Source organism: Anguilla rostrata, chromosome 2, assembly GCF_018555375.3.
Source record: "Anguilla rostrata isolate EN2019 chromosome 2, ASM1855537v3, whole genome shotgun sequence".
Taxonomy (NCBI): domain Eukaryota; kingdom Metazoa; phylum Chordata; class Actinopteri; order Anguilliformes; family Anguillidae; genus Anguilla; species Anguilla rostrata.
This window is the reverse complement of record NC_057934.1, coordinates 24096331-24114855: the sequence shown is the minus strand read 5'-3', so window position 1 is coordinate 24114855 and position 18525 is coordinate 24096331.

The window sequence follows — 18525 nt, the reverse complement described above, 5'->3', positions numbered from 1 at the left end:
CACTGTTTTCTGGGTTTGGAGAAAAGCACTAGATGCAGCAGTATGGCGTCATTTTTGTGCCAAAAGTATTATCCGCTTAGGAAAAAAAATTGCATGTGTAAAAAAAAAAATCGTCGGCATAGATGTGGAAATGTTTTTCGTGATGAAAAAAAATAACATCAAACGCATTTTTCTGAATTGTAAACAAATGTAAAAAATAAAATTGCAATTGTTTTTTCTCACTCATGTTTACGATTTAATTTTTTACGAGTACGATTTCATTTTTTATGATTATGATTCTGTTTTTCTTGCGCTTGGGGTTCTGGCATGATTTTGACGTGGAGGCGGGGTGAAGGGAAGGGGGCGACTTTATTGGTCACTCAGACAAATGCGTCATTGGTATGCGCCGTGTTTACCTCCACTGACTGAAGGCATGCACATCATCATTTACGCTGGAACATGGCTGAGCAACGAGATCCATCTCAGGTATTTAGCTAGTTATTAAACTTGTTATTGTGGATAATGAAGTACCAAGTGATGGATTGCTGGTTAAGTTACTAAAGTTAACTATTTAGCTCATTTAGTCATATATCCAGCAGTTCACAATGTCTAGTCAAGCAAATACCAAAGCAGTTGCTGTAAACAGCTAGCTCTAGCCTATCATACCTTTATCTTCATTATTAGGTAGGTACCTTGCTAGTTAGCTTAGCTAACATTAGCTATGGCTGTTGAGGCTGTTTTATACTTCTGCATAGTCTGCATAGTTCGCGTAGTTTGCATTGTGTGCGCCATACAGCAGAGCTGGAAAAATAGGATTCAGACATTTTGCCTTTAAACCAGTAGTTTTTACATCCCTTGATTAGCAATCAAACAGTTAATGAGATGAATAATCAATACCAATTTGTGCAACTATATTAATCATTTTTGTGAAAGTATTCACAAAATTGTACTGTATTTTCTTGTATCCACAAATTACTTGAATTTGTGAAATTATTTGTCACTTGAAAATTGCCTGTTCATTCACAGACACTGATGATATAAATGTTCATTAACATGGCTTGTGTAGTTTCTGTAGTTTAAATGCTGATGGAAATGCAGCAATTGTCTGATTGTAGCAATCCTTTATTGCCCATGGTGCCCAGGGTTGGTGTGGCACACTGTTATCATAGGAGTTAAACTCTTTAAATAAAGTGCATTTATTTTCTTAAATTGAACTCTGCCTCCCATTTCACATTAATGGAGGTTTTCCAAAAGAAAATGCAACAACACGAGACCTATATCCTATACTGACCATTCCAGTACTGCCACTGAGCACCATGCTCACTTCTGTCCAATTCACCAGTATTCTCTGTTGTTCTGAAGATGTTGGCAGCTGGCTGGGACAGTCATTCATTGTTTTTGTGCAGTTGTGAGAAAGGGAATTCCATGATGCAATGGGAAGAAATGATACAAAGAAAGCTGGAAGAACTTATAAAATTTATGTTAATGATATTCTACATGGCAGAATACTAAATAAAGTTATGACGAAAGAAGAATAAAAGGAGGGGATGTCATTTTCAGATGAGCAGGAAACAACAGGCATTCTCACACTAATGTGCAGTAAATGTGCATTCTCACATTAATGTGTAGTGTGCATTCTCACACTAATGTGTAGTGTGTTCTCACACTAATGATGATGATGATGATAATACTTTATTGTCAGATCAAGTCTGACATTTTTCTTGCATCACAGCAGCTCCATTTGCAACATCACAGAAAAGACAAAAATTAAGACAAGAAACAAAGACACATACATTTAACATAACATTACAATCACAGAAGACAATATTCAAGGCCCTTCAACATACATTTGATCTGGGATTAAGCTCCATATTTAATTTTAGGATTGACTGGTGTACAAAAGAGTGCTTTAGTCTAACCCTATTAAATTGTGGAACCCTGTATCTCCGTTTTGATGGTAACAATTTGTATTCACTGTTCAGGAAATGGTTGGGGTCAGAGACAATGCTGTTGGTCAGCCTTAATATGTTATTATGGTAGGCTGGTTCATAGAATTTCTCAAGGGGTTGGCCTAAAATATTTGAGCAGATTTTTATTTGGTGGAACAGTTTTGACTTTAAAGTGACAATCTCGAAGATTAAAGTTTCATTCTCTATGGCGGTGCCAATGACGAGAAGCGGTAATTGCAGGTGTGTTTTTGGACCTCACTTCCCATAGATCCAACCGGATCCAACCAGTGTCGCCTGTGTGACGTCAGTCAGTTGGCACGCCAACTATAACACTTACTATATACTGAATAAAAAACGGTTGTTATAAAAGTAACGTTATGTACATACTCATTCGTTTTCTAACATTAGGCTAACTCAAGATGTCTTTACACTGCCGAGCCGGGTTAAAATGCCGTAGCAAACCTGGGGTAGAATTAGTGATGATAAATTTCTGCAAACGTTCTTTATCCACCTTTTGCCTGGTATGAACATCTTTACACTGCAGAGAAGAATTTGCGGGATTCGCTGTGGCTCGTGCAATTATGTATCTCGTGCACAATAAGCAGTCTTTTTCGTGAATGATTGTTGTGTGGTATTTTTGAAACAACTGCCTTGCAAAATGTTACCGCTGGTGTTTCTGGTTTTGGTAGCTAAACTGTTCGAGAATAAAGCTGAGCTGGGTGTTAAATTAGCGATCAGAACAAGAAGAATAAAACAAAAACAAAGGAGATTTCATCAAAAAGGGCATAAAAAAATAATTTTCAAATAATATAATAACAATGCTAATCCATACTGCCGTATTCTTTTATTTAGTTTTCTCCTGCATGACGTCTTCAGAAATCAGACCCGGCTCTGCTCCACATACCCCGGCTTTATTCCGATCATTATAATATATTGATTAACTCGATAGCAATGTAAATAACGGTAACGTTAAGGCCAGTTCAGATCAATGATTCGCAACGAGGCGAAACGGTTTTAGAATGTTGCAGAGAAAATTGCAGCGGTGTGAACTGGCTAGTAGCAGAGCCGTTGCCTGCCCTGAGGTTTTAAAAGACCGTCCTTGTCAAATCGCCAAGTGCAGTTTTAGAATGTTTACAATCAGATGTCTTGGAATTTTGCAAGTTGCACCCAGTCTCATTGCGAATCATTGATCTGAACTGGCCTTAAGTTAGCTACACTGCAACATTGCAACAAGGTAGCATTGCATTCGAGAGACAGTTTGCGAGGTTGGTACCGGTCGGTAGCGTTAGCTAGCGTTTTTTCCTAATTGTTAGCCGACATTAGATTGTGTTAATTACATTAGCTAGCTAGCTAACGCAACGTTACCTGATATGAGAGATGGATACTGTGCGCAACGTTGTCTAAGCTAATGTTGTCCTTCTTGACATGGTCCGGTAGCTAGCGTTAGCTGTGCAAATAGTTATGTAATTTAGTAAAGTTACATTGTCATTAAATGTAATACAAAATCTACATCAACAAATAATATGATCTCTCATGTTACACAAAAACTTTTTAGGGTTCCATAACTCCCCCAACCCCCCCTGTCTCTGTTATTATAACGCATGCAGACACCGGAAAAATCAGTACGCCGCTCACACACAAGTGAGTTGAAGAGCGAGCCTGTTGCGTTAGTTCCGCCTACCCTCTCTGGCAGACCAACCACTGATGGGTGATGAAAAACGCGTCACTAACTGTGCGCCGCTTGTGATTTTTTCCCGGGAATGTCACCACAGACAAGAAGTTTTTTAATCATGAATTATGATAATAATAATAGTATAAATTCATATACAATTAGGCTCAATCACCATTGTGTTACTCAATGCAGCGTTAGATCGTGACTTAAAAGACATTTATTTTAATGAAAATCTTCGAGATTATTACTTTGAAGTAGTGGACAAACACTTGTACCATGTAATATTACAATACTGTAGAACACTCATAATCACAGAAGTAAAAAACAAAAGAAGAATTTGTCTGCTCACCCCAAAAGACCTAAGGTGGTGGAGAAAATAAATTCTTTGTTTTGTCCTTTTACAGACAATTTCAATGTGGTCTTTCCAGGAATGTACAGTAATGTACAGTAAATGTGCATTCTCACACTGATATGTAGTGTGTTCTCACACTAATGTACAGTAAATGTGCATTCTCACATTAATGTGTAGTGTGCATTCTCACACTAATGTGCAGTTAGTGCATTCTCACACTAATGTGTAGTGTGTGTTCTCACATTAATGTTCAGTAAGTGCATTCTCATACTGATATGTAGTGTATGTTCTCACACTAATGTATGGTAACTGTGTGCTCTGACAGTGGTGATTGGGATGGCAGGTATGCCATACCGCCAAGTTACGCCTGGGCGGGGGCATGCCCCATACCTATACAGCACTGAGAGTTTGGCACTTTTCAGGGTTCCCCACAGAAATAACCACAACAGCCACAGACACTCAGCCCTTAAAAACATTCATTCTGACCCCATTTCAACAGACAGAATTCATAAACAACTTCACATGTCCACACAATAAAGCCCCAAACTAAGGGGATTTTGCATTTTCTCCTTCTTCTTCTTCTTTCTTCTTCTTCTTCTTCTTCTCATTCTTATTTTTCCTGCTGCCTATCCCACTAACAACATGTCTCCCCACTGGACATTTTACTGACACCAGCCAAATCTTCACCTACACGACCCAATCAAAAACTCGCATACACACGCAAAATACCCATACCTTTTCACTCTGAAACATTTCCAGTTTAAACAGCTAGTCTGCCTGTGGCCTAGTGGGCAAGGTTACAGCCTTGGGAACATGGGGTCCCAGATTCAAGCCCAGCTAGGGACACATTTCTTTAACCTGCTTTTACCCTCACTAATAATTGTCTACTACTTCTCAATTATTGCTTTTGCACCATATCTACCCGCCGTTCACCGAACATATACACTGCATTATGACGTACCGTTTGCACGTTCACTTATTAACGGCTACAATATTGCAAAGCCATATGGATTCAACGGGAGCTCTTCTGCGCTTACTTGTCTGTGTTCTTCTTTAAAACCACGGACAGGTTTGCTAATGACATTTCCCGCATTGCATAACTGTCATGGTGCTGCACTAACAAAGTCACAGACTGGTGAACCTCCGGTGGAAGGACTGAGTCCCGCCTCGCCCTCAGGCAGATAATTTCCTCTTTTACACAACGTTTTCTTACGCTTATATTTGCTTTACCAAAACTCATGACGGCAAATATATTCCTTTTATTAAAAAGTTACACCAGTTCGCCACTGTGCCATTTCTACTAACTATATTTCTTCACTTGTCTACCGTACAAAACCTTCTTATCAGCAAACGCCACGTTTCTACATTCATGTTACCTTGCCCTGTTCTCTATCTAGCCACATACAAACAATTACTACGTATGTACGTTCTGCAACTCCCCATTAAAACATTACATTTAAAATCATGACTCACTCATAATTATAACTACTAGTACTGAACATGAGAAAAGCACATCAGTGCAATAGATTTCACACGTTACTTAACCCTTCACTTTAAGGACTAGTGTTTTATACCGACTGTTATATATACCGTTCGATAAGGAAAATAAGCTCGCTCATGGTCACTTCATTTACTTCGCACTATAGTCTGTGATCATGTCAACCTTCACTTACATGCCCATTCTGCTATAAACATATTGTTTCAACTACGCAATTTCATCATTTCCCCTAATTTCTCTTACACTGTTGTTATTTTCTCATATGCAAAGCCTGCTGGGACATATGCGTCTGCTCCTGTTCTCCACTATCAAGTTTTCCGGTTCTAGCTTAGCAAAACAGCGAAGAGGATTCCTACCTGCAGATAAGCCTATCAAAATGCCTTATATACCTATATATATGCAAACACTAAAAGTGCATCTCCACGAAATAACAGACAACGGAGCAGGACAGAAGGGTACACAAGTTGCGACCTAGGGAGCTCTATTTCCACGGGCTTGCTGATTCTTTTGTCAATCAAGGCTCGTTGGATGGCCGTCAAATCCGTGAGTAGCCTACATACACTGGCCATATTTCACCTGCATTTCTGATGCGTTTACACCTACGCCACCGCACCCTTTGTCACAGCCACTATTTTACATATATAGCAAACCGAAACTGCTAAACGGTACACGCTCATCAGACTGTACAAATTCACACAAGGATAGCCATAATCCACAACCGTTTCTTACAGGGTCACTTCGCATTTCTCACTCTCATAATAAAACGCTTTGCAAAAAGAAATGATATCTCATAAAAAACATGGTTTCAATGTACAAAAATGCCAGTGTATGTCTTGTATGTGTGAGTAACTTGGCATTTTTGTATGTTGAAAACGTGTTTTTTTATGAGATATGTGTCTACTTTGCCTGGAGCTTGTGCATCAATTTCTATCTCAAAAAAGGAAGCAGATTCCCTTTTACTTCATTAAAAGGATTGTTCTCCATGTAATAGCTTAGTACACTGTAACACTTGAATGCCTTTAATGCACTATAAATACATGTACACCTCCATTAATTAAATTTTATTACTTGTTTTCAAATGTTGAGTCACAGGATAAAAACTGAGATGTAACAGTTTTGGACATAACATGGTCATTTGGAAAACAAAGCACATACAGCAAACTCGCAAAGACAAAACTGCCAAATGAATTACAACATACAGCTGCATGAGCGCTGCCTCTCAAAATGCCAGCTGTTATTCTTATATTTACTAAAATTATGACAGGTTTCAGATTGGTTGTCAGGCCACTCCAACCAACATTTAAAACTAAAAAAAGCTTTTTCTCTGAGTTCCATATGTACCATTAGGGATTTGAGACAATCATTAATGGCTTTTCTAAGTGAGCACTGTCACATTCATATAAACGGATCGAAAGTCTCTAAGATTATTTTGGTATATATTTGTTTAGGAAACTGTTTAAGCGCAGTTGGCATGACCTTTATGACATCATCACGTTATAAACCTCAATAAAAATCTTAATGCATAAGATTTATATTCTTGCAAGACTGGGATGAACTCAGTGTTCATGAGGGTTAGGTAGAGCAGAGGCAGTAAGAATGAGGGTCAGAGAAGATGAGGACTATTGAGAATGAGGATGAAGGCCAGAGATGATGAGGGCCCATGAGGATAAGCTTTAGTGAGGAAGAGGATTGTTAATAAAAGAACAGTTCCCCAAACATGCAGACCTACTGGGTCTCAGGGCTGAGACTTAAAAAGGAGAAATGGAGGCTTTCATCTCTTCCTTTATCAGGGGCACTTGCAATACTGTCTTCACCCTCTCCGCCATCCCTCCCCTTGTCCTCATGCAGTTAGACCATTAAACCCACACGCACACACACACACACACACACATTCATAGCACACAGGACAGAACAGTAGGCTTGGGCAAGGCCCAGCTGGGTGATCTCAGGACCCTCTCACAGTCCAGCTGTACTGAAGCAGATTTCATGGTCCATTAGCCTTATCTGAAAGCTTTTCTGTCCTCTGCACCCTGGATTTATTGATTTACAAGGGGACTGTACACTAATTATGCACACTGCAGGGAGCACAGCTTCAGCCACACTGTTCCTGCCCGTTAGATACACAAATGCGATGAGGAGGGACAGTAAGGAGGTTGGAGGAGGGAGGGCCAGAAGGTGCTAGGACCACATCACCTGGATGACTGACCACCGATATTTGAAAATTTGGAAATTAAATATCACGACCAATTGACTGTTGACTGTTGTTCCTTTCCTTTGTAATATCAGCATCCCCCCATGCTTTGTTTATCAGGGATCAGAAGCTGATTGGCTGGTGAAATTAGGCTGGTACTTGACACCATCTCTCAATCCTAATCAAAAAGATGGTGTGCAAACTTTCAAATTCAAGAAAAATGTGTGCATGTTCTCCATGTGTACCCCAGACCTTTGTCCATGTACCCCAGGTTCACAGTGTGTGTCCCCCAGAACGGCAGGCAAATAGGAAAAGGCTAACAGGAGATTTCTTGAAAGAGGGGAAATGATCTTTCTCCTGTTAACATCTCAGAATTTTCATGTTATCATGATACGCTATTGATAGCATTGCATCAGGGTGGCAGGTGAACCCATTCGCACCTGTACAACAGCTGGAAAGATTACTCCTACCTCTCCATCCCTCTCCAGCCTGCACATCTGAAGAGACCTGCGGCTGAAGGGAAGCACATCTGTTTCTCGTCAGGGAGACAGAAGCCCTACAGGGTAATATACTCCACATGCTGGAATGCGCTCAACAAGGATAATGACACATGACAAGGATCACGCAAGTGTCCACTCACTGACAAGGCAAACAATCATCACCGTTACTCTTTCTCTTCTCCCCGCCAGATTCGGCGGAGGGCCGACAGCCCCTTAGCTGTGATATAATATCCATATATCACAGCCTGAAGTAAGCTATTGCTTTTATAAAACGGTCACCAAGTATGGCAATATGAAAGTAATAGACACACTCCAATTTAAATTGTTTTTAAATACTGAATACTGAATTGTGCAAAGTACAATTATTTTACCGTTGTCAAGCAAAACTTTGGTTGGTAGTTCTATTTGCACCGTTGTTAAGCAAAAACCTCTGGTTGTTAATTCTTTGAAAACGATTCCATCAAGAAAAATAATTCCTTCTTGTTTTATACCATACAGTTAGCACTAATTTTTTGTCATTTTTTGCATTTCATTATTTAAGAAAACTGCATGAAACCATAACTCAATCAAATGAATCTCTCTAGCTCTGTCTTGCTTTTTAAAATGTTGCGGTATCTCAGTGTGGACATAGCGTTTCTACAAGACCCTCTGAAACCGGGTTTGAATGCCAGCTAGCTTTATGATAAGTTCGCGTTACTTGTCACCTAGCCAATATTAAAATTCTGGGTTTTAGGTCAGAATGGGTTTTATATTGGTTTATATTTTATTTTAATGGAAATGTTCATTTTAAAAAGTAAAAGAATCCGTGAGGGAAAGTGTTGAAGATCTTTGTGCTTTTTAAACATGTTTGAAAAGGAGAGTTTTGTGTAAAAGTGCTTAAGCAACTTAAAATATTTTATTTTTTTGAAACACCATCCGCCAACAAATAATCTACACGAGCAAGCGAATAAATGCATTAATAGGGTTACATGCGTTAAAAATGTTTAAAACAAGTAGAAATTGGGTTAGAAAAGTTTGGTAGTTAGTTCGAAAGTAGATTCGTTTATTAGTTAGATGAGGAGACGGCATTGTGTGTATGAGCATTAGTTTTGTGTCAAATAGATTTTAAGCAAAGTGAAAGTGTGTTAAAATTGTAAAACAATTGAATTTAGCAAATAGTTACATTTTAGCATTGTCTGTAAAGCAAATGCAAAGCATGACGGGTGTAAGTTATCAGGATATGTGTGAAGAGTTTTCTTTTTAAAAACTATGACAGAAGACATTTAGAGACAGAAACACGCAAACTTAGGTTATGTTCTCTGTGGAAAGCCTTCTTCGGATAGAAGTCCGTAGTTTGTCGAGCTGTTCTGTGTCCTGAGTCAGTGAGCCGACTGCAAACTGGCCGATCTTCCAGTTTCCATGGAGGCTCAGTGGGGGGTGTGGTGTAGGCTGTAGTTTGTCATGTGTCGCTTGTCAGGAACCAATGAAGGGAGGTATGCTTTGAGGGGGGCGGGTTTTTCAAAAATGTGTTTTTAAATTTCAACAATTTGAGGAATCTTGAGTGCCTCCAGACATCAGACTATTTGTTAAACAAGGCTACTTTATGTTTATGTATCAATCCATATCTAAATAAATATTTAATAAATAATTCTTATTTCCATAAGTCATCGAAATAATATGTCAAACCATTAACAAAGCAACGTTGCAGGCCAACTCAGTCTTTGATTGCACAAGTTTACAGACTTGAAGCGTGAACGCAAAAAAGCAGGAAACGTGAGGATCGAGCAGGCCAATGGTAGGCCTGTCTTTGAATTGCACAAATGAACCTCCTTGTGGGGCAAAGTGCTTGTGCAACTTGAAAAATTTATTTATTCTTCACCAGTAAATCAAGCAATATATGAGAATATGTAAGTAACTAAGTTTTAAAGCTGTGGTTTTTTACGTTAGTTCAAAGAAAAGAAGCCCATGCAAGTATACAAAGTCTTAACAAGCCGATAGGGTGCCGATTTAAATGTATTAAAAGCAAGCGAGCAAGTAAGCTTGCTATGAAACTACGTAAACTGTTATAAAAGCAATTATAAAAGAGTATTAAATGGAAGGATTTGTAAAACAGTTGAAAACAGGGAAAAGTTGTTAAATTAGTAAAGAAACATGCATAAAAAGCAAGTAAGCTTTCTATGAAACTACGTAAAATGTTATAAAAGCAATGAGTATGAGTAAAAGCAGGATTCGCGAAAGAGTTGAAAACAAGGAAAATTATTAGGTTTTGTGAAAAAGTTGGCGAGCGTGCAAAAAGCGGCGTTATTGTGAAACGAATCGGGAGTGTTAAAGTGGTATAAGACAGGTTTTTAAGAAAACTAAAGTAGAATAAGTATACGCGTTAGTCACTTAGCCGATTTTCTGCGACAAACAGAAGCGGTGCGTCTGTACGTACATGTTCACAGCTGCGTTGCGAGAATCAAAATGTGACAGTGACCCTGTAAGCAGGGAGGAGACACCGTTATGTTAGACCATCGCCCCCGAAGTTTCAAAGTCGATGACATTTAGGATTTGGGGATAGCTAAAGTGACACAAAGTGTAGACGGGTAGGGTACAGCTGGTAATCGCATTTACACCGGGAGATGCGTGCAGAGGTCGGGGTTGGGGGAGGACACAGGCACGCCCGTGACATTTCGAGAGATGTAGGCCATTGGAACAGCTGAGGTCCCCGGAGAATGCAATGAAATGTTTTTTAGGTAAATACAAATACAAACCTAAACTAAGTTTTTTTTCAGCACCCATGTTGGACAGAAAACATTTGTTTGTAAGCATATTCATAATGTAAAAAGTTGTAATAAATTGAAAATAAAACTAAATAATAAATAAAAAATTTAAAAAAAGTTTCAAGTGGAAATTGAACACGTTCAAGCCACATAGGTATGTCTGGCATCTATAGACAGCAAAATTTTCGAATGGTTTTTAAAACTTATTGAATAATTACACTGGTCTTAGTAAAATGGTATATTTAAAAGCAATAGTTTTAGCCCTGCAAAACTTGTGGTTTTCACACATGGTGGTGATGGGAGTGCTGAGGTTAAAACTATGTTAACACCCTGTGAAGCAGGGTCATATGTTAAACATCCATTCAGATTTACCACTGGGAGAATGCATTGAAATGTTTTTAACTAAATACAGATACAAACCTAAACTAAGTTTTTCAATAACCATGTAGGAAAGTAAACATGGGTTGCTGTTTTTTTTGCTGTCTATAAATTTTTTCAAAATTTTGCTGTCTATAGATGCCAAACATGCCTATTGAACACGTTCAATTTTCACGTAAAACTTTTTTATTTTTTATTTATTATTTAATTTTATTTTTAATTTTTATTTACTAATTTTTAAAAGGCTTGTAAGGCTTTATAAGTAACATTCTAAAAAACTTTGTACATTATGAATTTGCTTACAAACGGATGTTTTCTGTCCAACATGGGTGCTGAAAAAAACTTAGTTTAAGTTTGTGTCACGGAACAGGTAGATAGGACCCAAACGCAAAGTGCAAAAAAACTCAGGAGGCATCAAAAAGGAAAATTCACCCAAAGAATTTAATTACAAAAAAAAAACTCAGGAACAAACAGGGGCAAAACCATGAAAACTCAAAAATTCCTCAGATATTGAAAAACAGTTGAACTTCTCAAAAATACAAGAAACATACAGATCAGAACATGGGCAGGGCAGGAACGCACACTGAAACACAGGCAGAAACACAAGAGTCAGAAACACAAGCAGGCGGAAACGCACAAGCAGAAACACAATCAGAAACACAAAGAACCAGCACCCGAGTCAGGGAATCAAAGGACTTAATTAAACCAGACACTGGTGATCTCAATACCTAATCAGACCAAAGAGGGAAGGGATAACAAGACAACCAAAAAACAATAATACAATTAAACACCGGGAAAAGCCATGAGGGAAAAAACAAACAGAACTATAAAATGAATGGTTACATAGGTAACCTCGGTTCTATGAAAAAAGGTCAACACGCCACTGTATGGGTCATCCTCGCCGAGAGGGTGAGCTACTAGGAGACTGAACAGCAAATTAACCACCACTATGGGGCGGACACGACGTCACGCAATAAGTATTGCTTCATGTCCGTGTCTCATTCTCTTTTGCCGACTGAAGGCCATGGAATTCCCCGAGTGACGATGCCAAGTGGCGCGTTGACCTTTATTCATAGAACCGAGGTTACCTACGTAACCATTCGTTCTATTTCATTTCGGTCAACACGCCACTGTATGGGACAACAGTATAGCAAATCAGTCAGGAGGGGGATGTAGTGGGGTAATAAACACGTTATTTAGATGCCCTTCTTCGGAAGGAGCAAATGTAAAAATAACCACTGGGTGATAAAAACACCCTGAATCTTAAATTATATTCAAGGTTGCTCCGCTGCCGCGAGGACAGAGGAGGCAACTGACGTAGACGACGCCACGTCCAGGTGATAAAACCTGGCAAACGTGAGGGATGAAGCCCAGCCAGCCGCCGCACATATGTCAGATAGCGGGGCACCACGAAATAAAGCCCAAGAGGCAGCCACACCCCGAGTGGAGTGAGCCACCACACCTGTGGGAGGGGGCACACCAGCGCTGCTGTATGCCATGGAAATTGCATCTACAATCCAGTGGGCCAAATGCTGTTTAGATAAGGCTTGGCCCTGCGCAGCCCCTCCATAGCAAATAAATATATTATTAGTTTTTCTCACAGCCCCTGTGCAGGAAACATAAGACCGCAGGGCCCAGACAGGGCACAGTGAGTGAAGTCTGGCCTCCTCAGGGGAGTTATGAGGGGGAGGATGAAAAACCTCCAAAACCAAAGGCCGAGAAATGTACGACCGCGAGAGGACCTTGGGCCGAAAAGAAGGATTAAGGAGCAGATAAGCTGCAGAGCCTCCATCACCCAGGAGGGGTGTACGGACAGCGCATGCAGCTCGCTCACACGCCTCGCAGAGGCAATGGCGAGCAGGAAAGCAGTTTTTAGGGAGAGGAGCTTCAGACTGAGAGCGGCTAAGGGTTCAAAGGGCGGCTCGGTGAGGGCATTCAAAACCAGTTGTAAGTCCCAAGAGGGGAGCGAGGTCGACCTAGGTGGGCGAAGCCGCCTGGCTCCTCGGAGGAACTGGCTGGCGAGGGGGTGCGAACCCACCGTCAGGCCATCGATACGCTCATGGCAGTCAGAGATGGCAGCCAGGTAACCTCTCAGTGTAGACTCTGCCAACCCCTCTTCAAAGAGGGACTGAAGGAACGCTAAGACGACTGGAATGTCACAGAAGACCGGGTCAGACCCTTTTTCCCGGCACCAGCGGCTGAACCTGCCCCATTTCCCGGCATAAAGTGCCCACGTAGAGGGTGCTTTTGATGCCTGAAGTGTCCCTAGCACCGCTGGATCTAGGTCCCGTAACGACCTCCGTCCAGGGGCCAAACGTTCAGGCTGTAAATCCCCGGGTTCGGATGCCATAGCAAGCCCTGGGCCAGCGACAGCATATCCACCCTGGTCGGGAGGCGCCATGGGGCACCCACCAGCAGCTCCCTCAAGTCCGCCATCCAGGATCGATGGGGCCAGTCGGGGGCAATCAACAGAACTATTGCCCTTGACTCCCTGATCCTCACCAGAATCACAGGCAGGAGAGGAAAAGGTGGAAAGGCATAAAGCCGCACTGGAGACCACTGGTTCACCAAAGTGTCCACACCCAGCGTCCCCACTGGCCCCACTATGGAGTATCATATTGGGCAATGAGCGTTCTCCAAGGACGCAAAAAGGTCCACCTGATCCACCCCGAAGCGAGACCAAATGGTATGCACAATGTCCGGGTGCAGGCGCCATTCCCCTGGCCTGGGGCCCCCCCCCGGACAGCAGATCGGCTGCCACATTGGCCGTGCCTGGCAGGTGGACTGCCCTCATGAACACGCCTTGAGCATGTGTCCAGAGCAGGAGTTAGCATGCCTTGACATGCAGGGTCGGAGACTGTACACCACCCTGTCGGTTGATATAGGAGACAACGGTGGAGCTGTCTGTTCGAATCAGGATGTGCCTGCCCCGAACTACTGGGAGGAAATGGGCCAGTGCCCGAAGCACTGCCTCCATTTCTAGAAGGTTTAAGTGCCTCCCCGCCCATGGGGGGCTCCACAACCCTTTCAGGGACCGACCCTCCCAGATGGCTCCCCAGCCGGTCTCGGAGGCATCCGTGGTGATAGTCACTCTTGAACACACTGGCCCCAAGGGAACACCCTCCTTGAGGCCAGGGGTCGAGAGCCACCAGACCACCACCTTCAGGCACTCCTGAGTAACAGGAAGGAGTCTCCGCCCATCCTCGTGTGGGCTCACTCCATGTTCCGCCAACCACCGCTGTAACGGGCGCATGTGCAGCAGCCCAAGTGGCACGACCTGGGCCGCTGCAGCCATTAGGCCGTGCAGCCTCCAACAATGCTTCACTGTCACCTGCTGCTCCGCAGCAAACTGTGACAGACTCGCCCACAAAACACGCTGCCGCTCTGGAGTCAGAGAGGTCCGCATGGACACAGAGTCCAAGACCAGGTCTAGAAAGACCCTCTCTCTGGAGGGGATGAGGTGGCTCTTTTTTCTGTTTAGGGTCAGGCCCAGGCAAACTAAATGGGCCAGCAGGGACTTTGTGTCCTTTCCGGCCTGCTCTTCTGTTGGGGCACAGATCAACTAATCGTCTAGGTAATTCACAATGCGAATTCCTCGACGACGGAGCGGGATCAGCGCGCCATCCATGCACTTTGTGAAAGTGCGTGGAGCTAGGGCCAAGCCAAACGGGAGGACCGAGTACTCGTACTCCCTGCGCATAAACGAAAAACAGAGGTACTTCCGGTGATCCCGATGTATGGGGATATGGAAGTATGCATCCCGCAGGTCCACCAAGGTGAACCAGTCACCGTCCCTCACCAATGGGAGCAGGCGGAGCATGTGGAAAGGCAGGCGTCTTAGAAAATGATTGAACCCTTTCAGGTTTAGGATGGGGCAGAAGCCTCCATCCTTTTTTGGTGTGAGAAAATAGGTTGAATAAAACCCCTGTCCTGCTGCCACCGAGGGCAGGGGTGTTATCGCTCCTTTCTCCAACAGCGCTACGATTTCGTCGGAAAGAGCCTGCGCAGCAGCCCCGTCCCTCACTCGAGTTGGAATAATCCCACGAAAGCGGGGGGCTTGGTCTTGAACTGCTGAGCACCCATGGACACTGGGTGCACAGGCGCCATCGGGTGAGATGGAGAAGGGAGAAACGCGGGGCTGGAGGCTGCCAACCGTCAGCGACGGGACTGGTTACCAGGTGCAGGCTTGCTGGGGGGTCTACAAGATCAGCCCTGGTCCCAAAAGGAACGCTGAGGCCCAGGGCCCGAGGAGCTGGGTGAGGGCCCAAAAAAGACCTGGTGTCCACCAGAGTGGGTGGGGCCAAAAGATGGAGGTGCTCCGCGACCAGCATACCTTCCAAACACACTGCGTACTGGGGGCCTTGGTGTCAGAACCTGCCTCACGGAGCGCGCCAGCTCCTTCGTCCCTCCAGCCTTGCAAGCATCCCCAGCGAGCATTGCAAATGGAGGCCCAACCTGAGGAACAGCAGCCACCCCATAGGACGCAGCACCAGCCAGATTGGCAAGCTGGGTCCTGGGGAGTGCAGACATCCCAGGAGATTTCCAGGACGATTGTAACTCAATCATGAAGTCAGGCAAAAGCAGCAAACCCTCCGGCTTGAGCCGCTGGAGGCCACGATCAAAAACTGAAGGAACAGGAGCAGAGGCTGGAGGGGGAAGGCGAGCATGCTCAGCCACCCTGAAAAGCCACCATCTCCCGAATCCTGTGCACCCTCCAACATAATGAATGCTGCAGTGCGCACACCACCAATAAACCACAGACCCGAACAGTAATACTGCAGGGACACGAGGGGGTGGAGGAGCCTAAGGTGGCATACGACCTCACGGATGCAGAGGCTCCCTTCGGCGTTGAATGTTTGTGTTCAGCACAAAGTATACCAATATATCAATGATATAATGTGTAAGTAGCAAAATAGTGCATGTATATATGTATACAACAGAAATGTGTGCAAAAATGCAAAACCAATTAAATTCAATGTAGGTTACTATAATCAAAAAATATCAGTAGTAAAACTATATCATTCAAAAGGTAACAGCAGTGAGCTGCTTAAACAACCTCACTAACAAAAAGCATTCTTACCAGAAATGCGCACACATGCAATCAGCAATACCAAACACAAAACACAACGCAGCACGCTGCGTGGAAGTGAAGATGCCTCGGGTAGCGTATTCACTTTTTAAGGAGTAGAGGCTCCATTTGGCAGACGGGAGAGGGCAAAGTCGGAGCTGCGAATTCGCAGATCAAAATGAAAATAACGGAAATAACGAAGCTCGTCTGAAGGTTAGTTTCAATTGAACAAGCAACGTAAAAGGCACGATAAACCATGCAAATGACGATTTTAAATCAGTCTCCCGAGCTCAAACCTGTCTCGTAGGAGGCAAAAAGAGAATGAGCGGCGGACATGAAGCAATACTTATTGCGTGATGTCATGTCCGCCCCGTAGTGGTGGTTAATTTGCTATTCAGTCTCCTAGTAGCTCACCCTCTCGGCGAGGATGACCCATACAGTGGCGTGTTGACCGAAATGAAATAGAACTGGTGCCGCCATCTGGCGGCCCAAAAAGGAAAAACAGAAACGGAAAATGCAGAACCATAACAGGTTTGTATTTGTAAACTCCTCAAAAAAAGTTTGGAAATTTGTGTTTGGTCGATCATATCTCTGTTGTCACTGTATTATTACATTACATTACATTACATTCATTTAGCAGATGCTCTTATCCAGAGCGACGTACAACAAGTGCATCAGTTTAAGGTGCAGAGGTGCAGAAGAAACACACTAGAGTGAAGTAAAGATCGTAGTGCCACATAGATCAGGACTCCAACCCTGTAGGGTAACCTGTTCAGCAAACAAACAAATAATCCTGCCAAGTACAAACTAGCACTGAAATCACATTTTCCTAATCAGAATCAGACAAAAACAATCCTGCCAAATAAAAACTAACGTGATCGCATTAGCCTAACTAGGTACATTGAGCTAAATTATAGGCTAGGGAGGGGTGGGGAGAGGTGCAGCGTGAAGAGATGAGTCTTTAGTCTGCGCTTGAAGGTAGATTCTCTGCTGTTCTGACCGCCACGGGGAGGTCATTCCACCAGCGAGGGGCCAGGACAGACATCAGACGCGAGCGGGAAGTACAGACACGAAGAGGGGGAGGTGCCACGCGTCCAGAGGTGGCAGAACAGAGAGGTCTGGCTGGTGTGTAGGGTCTGATGATCCTCTGGATGTATCCTGGTGCTGACCCCTTAGCTGCCTGGTATGCAAGCACCAAAGTCTTAAATTTGATGCGAGCCATACCAGGCAGCTAGTGGAGGTCAGTGAGCAGGGGGGTGACATGGGAATGTTTGGGGAGGTTGTAGACCAGACGCGCTTCAGCATTCTGGATGAGCTGCAGGGGTCTGATGGCGGATGCTGGCAGACCAGCCAGCAGCGAGTTGCAGTAGTCCAGGCGGGACAGGACCATCGCTTGAACCAGGAGCTGGGTTGCGTAGGTGGTGAGGAAGGGGCGGATTCTTCGGATGTTGGACAGGAAGAACCTGCACGTTCGACTCACCGCCGTGATGTTCTGGGAGAGGGACAGTCTGTTGTCCATCACCACTCCAAGGTTTATTGCAGTGGGTGATGATGACACCACGGTGTCCCCTAGGGAAATGGAAAAGTCAAGCAGGTTAGAGGATGGAGCAGGGATGAAGATCATCTCTGTCTTACCTGGGTTCAGCTTAAGATGGTGGTCATCCATCCAGCTCTGGATGTCCCTCAGGCAAGCAGAGATGCGAGCGGAGACCTGTGTGTCGGGGGGGGGGGAGAGAAAGAGTTGGGTGTCATCGGCATAACAATGATAGGACAAACCATGGGCGGAGCATTGTTTTATCATTGGAAAGCCTGTCCATTTCCCTTTACAATGAGGTCCCATTTGTAAGGATCATGCATTTGGGGGATGAGCAGCACAGCTGATTGAGTGGGTGGGGTCCCTACCAATGTCAAACATTCTCCTGTTGGTATTGACTCTATTGTTTTGAGTTGTTTGGGGGACTGGATGATTGAACTCTCTATCAGTAACAAGGAACAAACAAGACATATTGGTAGTTTTATGCTTTATTCATTCAACAGTCAGGAGCCTCAGTAGCGGGTGGAAGAACCACACAACAGCCTGGCACCTCCTCCTCATGCTTGTCACCAGTCTGATCACGCATTGCTGTGGGATGGCATTCCATTCCTCAACCAGGATTCGTCGCAGGTCAGCCAATGTGGTTGCGTTGGTCACTCTAGC